The sequence below is a fragment of the Odontesthes bonariensis genome, chromosome 11, assembly GCF_027942865.1.
Source record: "Odontesthes bonariensis isolate fOdoBon6 chromosome 11, fOdoBon6.hap1, whole genome shotgun sequence".
In the NCBI taxonomy this organism is placed as follows: domain Eukaryota; kingdom Metazoa; phylum Chordata; class Actinopteri; order Atheriniformes; family Atherinopsidae; genus Odontesthes; species Odontesthes bonariensis.
In genome coordinates, this window is record NC_134516.1 from 16,182,220 (window position 1) to 16,194,394 (window position 12,175).

Sequence of the window (12,175 nt, forward strand, 5' to 3'; positions counted from 1 at the left end):
CACAAGAGGACAAATTACTGGAGTTAAAAAATGACGGAGGCCTCAAGATTTTATTTATACAAAGTTCAGTCTCATCATTTTGGGTTTAAGTTATGGGAGAATTCCCAGGACTCGCTGAAATAGCGCTGTCACCCCTTCGAATTGGGACAGCACTTCACACTCACGAACGTAATAAGTCCGCGCCGTCAGTTGTTCCGTAAACAAAAGCTGCAGCTTTAGCCAGAAGTAAACAAACATGACCGGTGCTGTGGTGTTCACGCTGTCCTGGGCTATTCGGATATTTTTAGAAATATCTGCGTCGAATCGACGGAGTGCCATCAGGTGAACGCGTCTTCGACATGTGGGAGCATTGCTGGATCTTGTTACGGTATGTAGAATAAGAACTTAATGCAAATAACGTGTGTGAGTGACCAGCTGGTAGCTTCCAGAGCCGGCGTGTGAATATGATAATGTGTGTGTGTGTGTGTGTGTGTGTGTTTGAAAGTGCTTCTAACTGTACATTTGTGATATCGTGTAATATAGAAATAATTTGCTTGTCTCGTTGGATTTGCTGATTTATTGACTGGAGTAGTATCCTAACCTGGCTAACCTAGCTGAAAACATAAGCTAACGTTTAGCCTTTGTTACTCGCCTCGTTCCGTTTGGAATAAACATGCAGCTCATGCGTTTTTGAAGCGGTTTTCTTTGTACCAGGTTCAGATTTGATGACTTAAATAAATGCACTGCATTGTGTGTGCTATCAATGTGTTGGTTTGGGAGGATAAAAGCCTGATCTTTCCATGTTTTTCTTTCCAGCAGACGGGTCATCCTACAAATTATTGCCCATTGGACCACAACATGTACCCCAATTTTTTTGTTATCCCTTGTATAATAAATCTCTTCATACCAATATCCGTTCCAGTCGTTAATATGATGTTGATGTGATAATCATGCTCACAAACCTTTTGTCCTTAATTTCTTTTATTAGGCTCAAATTACAGACTGGTAAGGCAGCTTGTTTTCAGAAATAACAGCTCAAAGTGTCTGCTGTAAAGTGTGTGGTGCAAATATGGACAATAAACAGTATGAATATAAACAGTATGAATATAAACAGTATGAATATAAACAATATGAATATAAACGGGCAACAGTGCAATCATCGAGAACGAGATGACCGGAGCAGGAACAGCGGAGGTGCTGCATGGGCTCAGTGAAGTTCTGGGGGAACAAGACACGATATGACATTATAGCATGCACTTTCATCCATTTTAAAAAATTAAAAAAAGGTGTTTCAGAATGCGGTAGTGGTGGCTGTGTGTACAATAGATGCATGGCGCATCAACTCACCGTAAAGTTTGTCTATCATGCGCTCAAACTTCTTTTTGGGGATGGGGATGACTTTAGAAACAGATCTTCGTTTTCGGCGCTAAACCTGATCAGGCTCTTTGTTTGTGCTTGAGTCCCTGTGAATCAGTCACGTATATGAATACTTGTGATAATAGGTAGCGAAATGACGCTCAAAAGGAACTTCTCTATGGTTAACCAACTACATTGCTTGTAAATACTCGCGTTACAATTTAAAAAACGACAACTCTTTCGCAGCACCTTCACATGCATTGACCGATTACTCCATGTAAAATAGCGACTTTTCCCATGTGCGTTTATAACAGAAAATAACTACACATTGCCACCATGTTAAACTCACACAATACACCAGTTATCACAACCTAAAACGGTTAAAACAGTTAAATTATGGCAAAAAGATAGAAGAACTTACATTTGTGTGGTGCTCTTGCTTCTGCCATCTTTAAAAAGATTCACGATCTCCCGGTAGTCGCGTTGTACTCTGGGAAATATATCATACCCCTTCAAACGGAGTCTGCCTGGCCGAACCGCTCCGTTTGAAGGGCTACAACGGAGGGGTAGGGTTAAGGGGAAGGGCTTTGGAAGAGTATTGGGACAACACTACCTCTACACGTGAACGCGCAAAACGGAGGGGAAGGGGTAAGGGGTAGGGCCAAGGGGTGAATTGGGATTGGGCCACTGTTGTCTTTTCCGTCCACTTACTTGTGCGAGGCTGGATTTTTTTGATGTAAATGTTGTTTAGGTAGTTTTATTTGTAGTATTCACATTGCCTATTTATTGTTACTGTTTTTGTTCGAGTACTTATGTTACGGCATGTTATGTCCTGTTATGGTAGTTCCTGTACGGTGTCCTGTCCTAAGTATTTCAATGCCCAGTCCGACTCTGTTGTTCTGTGTATCTGACAATAAAAGACTTGACTTGACTAGGTTGCGTCATGTTTCTGTTTTGCATGTTAACATGATACTAGTGGTGTGACGTCACGTAACATTCCCCACCGGTCCGTCTGAAATATTACAGCTGCGCTCTGGTCCGTGCAGTCAAGAAGGTTGGGAACCCCTGCCATAAACGACCAACGCTTAGCCAACGACCTGAACGAGTTCTACTGTCGCTTTGACAGACAAAGAGACAGTCCTGCAACCTTCCCCCACGACACTTCTCAACAGCTTCAGTGTATCACCTCCCCCACCTCAGTGACGACTCTTTCCATTCATGAGAGAGACATCAACAAACTCTTCAGGAGACAGAATCCCCGGAAAGCTGCAGGACTAGATTCTCTCTCCATCCGCCTTGAAGCACTCCGCTGATCAGCTGTCTCCAGTGTTCACAGACATTTTTAACACCTCACTGGAAACAAGTCATGTGCCAGCCTGCTTCAAGACCTTCAATGTCATTCCTGTTCCCAAGATGCCAAGAACCACAGGACTTAATAGCCGCTTTCGGACTGTAGGAACCATTGGCAGTTCTAATAACCTTTTAATCCGCGGGGCCGTTTTCTCCCGTGTTCGGACATAAGCCGCTTTCGGACAGACAGTTCTAAGAAAGTAGTTATCAGAACTACCCTCCTCGAATTTCGTTCTGATAACTATCCTTCCCCAGCGGAACTGTTTCAGTCTGCATTCGCACATGAGTCGGGACCTGATAGGGACTGATGCGCCGCGCGCAGCCGTCTGCTTCAGTGACGTGTTAGCCGTTAGCCGTTTAGCGCTACATTCAAACACAAAACAAAACGGTAAAAGTAAGGACAGTTAAAAAAACACCACCAAGAAGCTAATATGAAGAGCGGGGAGGCCACCGTGTTTATGGTCTGCATGATGGTGATATTAATCATGGACAATCACATCAGGCGTCTAATATCGAGGCTGGAAAAGCTCACAGAGAGAGTCAGGAGACGATACTTTTTTATTTCAAGGAAGAAAGGAGAGCAGAGCGGTGCAGACAAATGAGACCAGTGTAAGTTGACTAATTAAACACCCGCTGGTTGTGTCTGTGTCATATGAGGAGACATTTCAGCCGTGATGGAATTACATGGGGCGTAGCTACCGACCACCACACACCTCCGTTAGATTAGTTCTATAGAACCATGAAAAGACCCGACCTCGGAGAAGGAGCTAAATAGTTATAGGAACTAAGGGAGAAAGCCCCGAGTTCCTGTATGTCCGAACACGGGAGAAAACGGCCCCGCGGATTAAAAGGTTATTAGAACTGCCAAAGGTTCCTACAGTCCGAAAGCGGCTATACAGCAACTCGGGGCTTTCTCCCTTAGTTCCTATAACTATTTAGCTCCTTCTCCGAGGTCGGGTCTTTTCTTAGTTCTATAGAACTAATCTAAGGGAGGTGTGTGGTGGTCGGTAGCTACGCCCCATGTAATTCTATCACGGCTGAAATGTCTCCTCATATGACACAGACACAACCAGCGGGTGTTTAATTAGTCAACTTACACTGGTCTCATTTGTCTGCACCGCTCTGCTCTCCTTTCTTCCTTGAAATAAAAAAGTATCGTCTCCTGACTCTCTCTGTGAGCTTTTCCAGCCTCGATATTAGACGCCTGATGTGATTGTCCATGATTAATATCACCATCATGCAGACCATAAACACGATGGCCTCCCCGCTCTCCATATTAGCTTCTTGGTGGTGTTTTTTTAACTCTCCTTACTTTTACCGTTTTGTTTTGTGTTTGAATGTAGCGCTAAACGGCTAACGGCTAACACGTCACTGAAGCAGACGGCTGCGCGCGGCGCATCAGTCCCTATCAGGTCCCGACTCATGTGCGAATGCAGACTGAAACAGTTCCGCTGGGGAAGGATAGTTATCAGAACGAAATTCGAGGAGGGTAGTTCTGATAACTACTTTCTTAGAACTGTCTGTCCGAAAGCGGCTAATGACTTCAGTCCTGTCGCCCTGACCTCTGTGGTTAGGAAGTTCTTTGAGCACCTTGTGCTCTCACACCTGAAAAAGATCACCGACCCCCCTCCTCCTGCAGTTTGCCTACAGGGGAACATGGGTAGCCTAGCAAGCCAGACCCGTACAGCAAAAAGCTGTACAGGGGTCTAGTGACGCTGGATAGCAGTGTGGGCGGGATAAACGGTTGTCTGTTAAGTTGCCTCTGCACTCAACGCCACGCAATAGGATGGCGCAACAGCCAATCAGAGCGTCGTCCCACCAACGGAGCAAGCTGGTAAATTAAACTTTTACCGTACCCGGTGAGCAAAACTCCGAAAACGTCCTTTTTTTTCAAGAAAAACTTAAGTGCAGTTATCTGTTAGTCTCGCAAAGAAAAATGTATATTTAAATCTTCTAGAGTCGCTGCAAAGCCAACTCGAAAGACTGTTCGCTGGGCGCAGCCACTGTTTACCTCTCTCTGGAACTACACACTGAAATGTAGCACCTCTGTCGTCACTAGGTAGCCCGGCCTCCGACCCCGCTCCTCACGATTTGAGCTTGATTAAGTTTCAATTTTCAGCCTCGCAAAACGACCACAAGTGATTCGACTAGCCCGGGAGCAAATTCAATTTGCGGTCGCTAGAGGCGTCTCGATTTCTAGGCTAGAACATGGGATCTTTCCCATTAAAATTATTTCAATAATAGTTACGTGATGTTCGTGAACGCATCGTCACATAGGCTCTCTCACCTCCTCGTTAGTATAGTGGTGAGTATCCCCGCCTGTCACGCGGGAGACCGGGGTTCAATTCCCCGACGGGGAGTGTAATACTTTTTAAAAATACTTTTAAGTATTTGAATTACAACACTTTGCTGATGGAAGAAAACACGCAATTAATCTTCCTACTATATATATATATATATATATATATATATACATACAAAATTGTATATATGTGTATATTAGTGCTGGGCGGTATTTTTTCACGGTATCACGGTATTTTTTTTTCATGCATAATTAGGTGTTCACAGCATTTTCTACAGATTGAGAACAGAATTAAAAATAAAAATAAAAATTCTTCAAAATAATTCCTTCGTTAATAATTGGTCACACAGAACTTTATTGTATTAATATTCACATCTTCATTGTAAACAAATTAATAACATAGCTAATTACACTGGTGGGACTGTTCAGCTGTTTCAGACTGATACCTCCGGTTCAGGCTGCTCCTCATCCTCAACACGCACGTCTCTTTTTCAATCGCGGAAAATATTTTTCAATACTCATCTGGATTGAAGCAGCAAACATTCAGTGTAAGAGTTTAAAAAAACTACTTTATTTGATTCACAGCTGCTAGTGTTTAGACCTCGACAACCCAACTACATTTTTTTTTTTTTTACGGCAAACTTGCTACTAGTTAACTTTATAAAGAAGGCGTAATCGCTTGTTTGCTATGGGTCGGGACGGGACAACATTGTATTAAATTTGTGCCTTTGATCTCTGTGATGTCATCACAGATGACATCACATATATCTGTGATTATATAGTAAGTAAGTAAGTAATATTTATTTATTTAGTAGAGTAGAGTAGAGTAGTAGAGTACCATTTATTAATCCCGAAGGAAATTAAGGTGTCCAGTAGCATATACACATATAAACATATACACATATACACAAGGCACTATACACAACATTGCATATATAACAGCCATAACTCTTCCATACATTCAGCAGATCTCACACACACACACACACATACACAGTATGTATATATTGTCCAAGAGAAAATATTATATGTGTGTCACTATATTATATGTGTGTCACTGTGTCACTGTCCGTGTCACAGCACTCTTAATGTGTGAATTCTAGTGACATTATTCCAGTGACATTATTTGAGCTCAGTTGTGCCAAAAACTGACATATAATAGAATAAGAAGAATCGGTTTAATCTCCCAGACAAAGAACAAAGTTTATTTTACGCTTAAATTGTTAATATTCTCAAAGGAAGATGCCATTTTTTACTCTGGGGTTCCTTGCAGGAGCCTTGGTCACTAAGGCTGTGAGGAAACTCCTAAAACCATTCTTTCCAGAGGAGGAAACCAAAGTAGATGGATACAGCGAAATCTCTGCAGGACCTGCGGAATCTTCTTTGGAAATACATCCTGCAGATGATCAAATTCACACCAAAGAAAAACAAAGTCCTCCAGATATGGAGGGAATAATTGCTGGCACACCAGAATTAGATTCAGAGGACACCACAACAGATCCAGTTGTTGATCCGGACATGCAGTTATGGAAGTTCTCCAACTCATTTAATAACTGTTGGATGAATGCAACGCTACAGGGTGTTCTAACTCGGAACTAACGAAGGAAAACCTTTTCATCTCCCCTGATCTGATAACTCTCTATGTGCCACGGACAGCTTCCCCGTCAAACTTAAGAGTGTCCGTGACACCAAGGCTACGGCTACACGAAAACTAAACGAGGTTTTTTTTGAAAACGGGTACGAAAATTCTTGCGACCACACGGAAACGCGCTGCTGTCCGGATGAAAACGGATGAAAACGATGAAACGATGCAGTACACACGCCACTGTGTCACGCCACGCTGTGAGACAATAGAGAAGTGTTAAAATTGGCTCCCAGCGTCAACGTGTGACTGACGCAAAAACGTTTTAGCTGTAACAATGGAAACGAAACAAGGCCGTTTTCAAACTTTCCCACTCTGGAACCCGTTCTCAAAAACTATCGTTTTGGGGTAGTGGGAACGCCGGCTCCGTGTGGCCGCGACAGCGAAACGATAAGAAAAAGTATCGTTTACAGTGAAAAACGTTTTCGTGTAGCCGCAGCCTAAGTGAAGATGTCAGTATTCGTGTGAACGGTGGAGAACAGACGTATCGCCTGGCCTCTGTGATTTGTCACATAAACTTGTGCTTATATGTTGACCACTTTTATACATATGTGCTTAAGGAAGAAAAGATCATCAAGGCTAATGGTCGGTGGATATCAACTGCGGACAGCAAAGCTGACATTTACAAAAATGGAATAATCTACTTCTATGAAAAATGCACATAAGCACATCGCCAAGACAAGACCTCAAGAAACATAACATTAAAGAAAGATAAGAGTAAGAAAGTTTTTATAAAACAGTATGATTTCACCAAGGCTGAGGATGAGTGGATATCAGCTGCGGACAGCAAAAGCTGATATTTAGGAAGTAGGAACATTTTTATGAAAAGTGCTCATAAAAACACATCGTCAAGACAAGACCTCAAGAAACAAAACATAAAAAGAAAGATAAGAATAAGAAAGTTATTCTTTGCTTTTTACAGGATTTTATAAAACAGTATGATTTCACCAAGGCTGAGGATGAGGACTTCCGGTGGGACAGGCGAGCAGCATGGACGCCTAGGTCAGGAGCTCCCGCATGCTAACACCCTAAACTCCACTAAAACTCGAGACGTAGACGCAGACAAACTCAAACTGAGAATATGAGAGGAGCATCAACAAAAAATAAGAATAAAAAGAACCCGGATACCCAAAGCAAAGAAATACACCGAGAGGTTAGCGAGAGCACGCTAACACCACAAGTTAGCATGGACTCATTTCAAAGCAGCTTGGACGGCATTAGCAAACAAATTCAAACCCTGCAAAACGAAATGAAGACGGACCTAAAAACATACAAAGATGAAATTACAGCGCAAATGAGAATGAACTAACAGAACTCAAGGGAGACATCGATCAGAAGTTTGCAAAAATAACCACGGACATTGGAGAACAGGATGAGAAGATAACTGCTGCTCTGACACGCACAGAGGAGATCGAGTCGTGGAGTCATGAAGCAAACAGTGCACTGCAGGAAATAATGCAAGAACAGAAAATCCTCAGGGAAAAACTAGACAATTTAGAATCGAGGTCCAGACGAAATAACTTAGGGGTGTATCGCATTCAAGAGGAGGCAGAGTCAAAGAGCGACTCGGTCGCACAGTTCATGGATAAATGTCTCCGTGAAGAATTTTCTATAAACTCGGACCTACAGATTCAACGCGCTCACCGAGCCCTGGCTCCAAAGCCAAAATCTGGCCAGCCTCCCAGATCGATTGTCATCAATTTCCAACAGTTCACCATAAAGGAGATGATATTAAAAAATGCATGGGAGAAAAAAACAATCACCCTCAGAGAAAACCGGATATATTTTGACCATGACTATTCAGAGAGGACGCTACAACAACGTAAAGCATAAGGTAAAATTAAAAAGATCTTAAAGAGAGAAGGCATCCGCTTTCAGACACCTCTCAACAAGATGCGTATCCACTGGGAAAACGGGGTGAAAACTTATGGCAGTGCAGAAGAGGCAGCCAGCTACCTGCGGGGAAGAGGATACGACGCGGATAACACGGGACCAACAGCGGGGGAGCCACGCGCATTGGAAGTGCTCCACTCAACCGGGACCATGACATGGAAACAAACCGGGAGCGCACCGGAGAGGCCAGCAGACGCGCTCCAGGACGACTGCAAGAATTTCAACTGAGGGGAAACAACAAAGAATGCATAATTAGGTGTTCACAGCATTTTCTACAGATTGAGAACAGAATTAAAAATTAAAATTAAAATTCTTCAAAATAATTCCTTCGTTAATAATTGGTCACACAGAACTTTATTGTATTAATATTCACATCTTCATTGTAAACAAATTAATAACATAGCTAATTACACTGGTTGGACTGTTCAGCTGTTTCAGACTGATACCTCCGGTTCAGGCTGCTCCTCATCCTCAACACGCACGTCTCTTTTTCAATCGCGGAAAATATTTTTCAATACTCATCTGGATTGAAGCGGCAAACATTCAGTGTAAGAGTTTAAAAAAACTACTTTATTTGATTCACAGCTGCTAGTGTTTAGACCTCGACAACCCAACTACATTTTTTTTTTTTTTTTTACGGCAAACTATTTAACTTTATAAAGAAGGAGTAATCGCTTGTTTGCTATGGGTCGGGTCGGGACGGGACAACATTGTATTAAAAATATAAAATATTTTTATAGGACTTTTTAATGTGTGATTTTATAAAGATGCACGTGATACCAACCTTTCGTGAATTTCGCCAGCCGTCTTCTTTCGGTTGAGCTAATCTAACGCAACGCTGAAGCTAGCAAGCTTCCAGGGATGATCTCGCTGATTGAGACACACGCGGTGTGCACGGAGGGGAGAGGCTGTGTGTGTGAGTAGGCTATGTGAGAGAGACGCGTGACTGACAGAGAGACGGAGGGAGAGCAGGGAAAGGAAATGCAGCTTAATGAATACGAGTATTTTTAAAATAGCGTTAAAAATAATAATAATAACGAAATGCAATATGTGGCGGCCGGTGTTGAATCTGTGGGGCACCGCCACGAAATAGTCTATGTGTGGGAAACACTGCTATCCACCTTCACCTTCGTGTAACGCAAGTGCTTATTACCACCTCGCACCCATAGACAGTAAACATAAGTGTTTAGAAGCGCAACACTGAAAAGGGTCCCGTCTCAAACAATGTCGCGCGACGCAGTGTTCCCCCCGTTATGTAATCAAATACACCGGTATGGCGGTATATTAAAAATTCATATTACGAAATTATAAACCGGTATTCGGTGTGAACCGGTATACCGCCCAGCACTATTTTAGGCTAAACGACTGTACTCTGAGAGGCTCCAACACCAGTTCTCAGCCAATGACTCTGCATCTGTCTGGAAAGGGCTTAAGCTGGATTTACAGTTGACGTGTCTGTCACGGTGGTGGCGGACCGTGACGTCAAAATGAGGTATCAGGCATGGCGCTTGCCTTGAAAAGATGGCGCATCGCGTTGTCGTGCACCAGTCGATTTTTGTAACTTGGCTGCGCCGAGAACAACGAACCGGATGGACCAATGTGAGACCAGGCAGTCAGGAGGTGCGTTTGTACAGGCAGCTGTACGAAACTGCAGTGAAACAGCACAGGGACCAACGTAAACTCCCAAAACTGAGATTGAGATTGGCAGAACTTTGGGGAAAGAGGGAGAGTTCTGTAAGAATGTGTGGAAGAAGCTATGGGACAGATACGTGAAGGCAAAGAAGAGGGCAGAGACTCAAAAAGTGGTGATGCCGGGGGCTTCAGACATTCACCTCTTTTAACTGAATTAAAAAATTAAAATGATCCGAATACTGCAGCAGTATAATTAATGACAGTATTCCTGCTCTTCATTGTTTTCTTCTCCACTTTCGTCGTTGTAGAGTAGCGGTAACCTTCACGTAGCAGCGCCACCTCTGTGACGGAGAAAATTGCAACGACTGGCGCATCGATTTGCGCCACTATATATTACCGGCAAGAAATCGTGACGTCATCAACACCGCTTGCGCTAGCAGACGCGGCAACCATGCTAGAGCCTTAAGGCAGATCACCAACTACAAGCCTAAGGCTGCGGCTACACGAAAACGTTTTTTCACTGTAAACGATACTTTTTCTTATCGTTTCGCTGTCGCGGCCACACGGAGCCGGCGTTCCCACTACCCCAAAACGATAGTTTTTGAGAACGGGTTCCAGAGTGGGAAAGTTTGAAAACGGCCTCGTTTCGTTTCCATTGTTACAGCTAAAACGTTTTTGCGTCAGTCAAACGTTGACGCTGTGAGCCAATTTTAACACTTCTCTATTGTCTCACAGCGTGGCGTGACACAGTGGCGTGTGTACTGCATCGTTTCATCGTTTTCATCCGTTTTCGTCTGGACCTGAGTCTTTACAGCAGCGCGTTGCCGTGTGGTCGCAAAAATTTTCGTACCCGTTTTCAAAAAAGACCTCGTTTCGTTTTCGTGTAGCCGTAGCCAAAGCCCCCCACTCCATAAACGACCAACGCCTAGCCAACGACCTGAACGAGTTCTACTGTCGCTTTGACAGACAAAGGGACAGTCCTGCAACCATCCCCACGACACCTCTCAACAGCTTCAGGCTGCGGCTACACGAAAACGTTTTTCACTGTAAACGATACTTTTTCTTATCGTTTCGCTGTCGCGGCCACACGGAGCCGGCGTTCCCACTACCCCAAAACGATAGTTTTTGAAAACGGGTTCCAGAGTGGGAAAGTTTGAAAACGGCCTTGTTTCGTTTCCATTGTTACAGCTAAAACGTTTTTGCGTCAGTCACACGTTGACGCTGTGAGCCAATTTTAACACTTCTCTATTGTCTCACAGCGTGGCGTGACACAGCGGCGTGTGTACTGCATCGTTTCATCGTTTTCATCCGTTTTCGTCTGGACAGCAGCGCGTTTCCGTGTGGTCGCAAGAATTTTCGTACCCGTTTTAAAAAAAAACCTCGTTTCGTTTTCGTGTAGCCGTAGCCTCAGTGTATCACCTCCCCCACCTCAGTGACGACTCTTTCCATTCATGAGAGACATCAACAAACTCTTCAGGAGACAGGATCCCCGGAAAGCTGCAGGACCAGATTCTCTCTCTCCATCCGCCTTGAAGCACTCCGCTGATCAGCTGTCTCCAGTGTTCACAGACATTTTCAACACCTCACTGGAAACAAGTCATGTGCCAGCCTGCTTCAAGACCTCCAATGTCATTCCTGTTCCCAAGATGCCAAGAACCACAGGACTTAATGACTTCAGTCCTGTCGCCCTGACCTCTGTGGTTAGGAAGTTCTTTGAGCACCTTGTGCTCTCACACCTGAAAAAGATCACCGACCCCCCTCCTCCTGCAGTTTGCCTACAGGGGAACATGGGTAGCCTAGCAAGCCAGACCCGTACAGCAAAAAGCTGTACAGGGGTCTAGTGACGCTGGATAGCAGTGTGGGCGGGATAAACGGTTGTCTGTTAAGTTGCCTCTGCACTCAACGCCACGCAATAGGATGGCGCAACAACCAATCAGAGCGTCGTCCCACCAACGGAGCAAGCTGGTAAATTAAACTTTTACCGTACCCGGTGAGCAAAACTCCGAAAACGTCCTTTTTTT

The 12,175-nt window shown here is 43.9% G+C and overlaps 1 non-coding gene across 1 annotated transcript; it reads left to right on the forward strand.

Annotated features, from left to right (window-relative positions):
• The first annotated feature begins 4,973 nt into the window (after positions 1–4,973).
• Positions 4,974–5,045, forward strand: trnad-guc (transfer RNA aspartic acid (anticodon GUC)). The gene has a single exon. It is a non-coding gene; the product is annotated as a tRNA-Asp (tRNA).
• Positions 5,046–12,175: the final 7,130 nt, after the last annotated feature.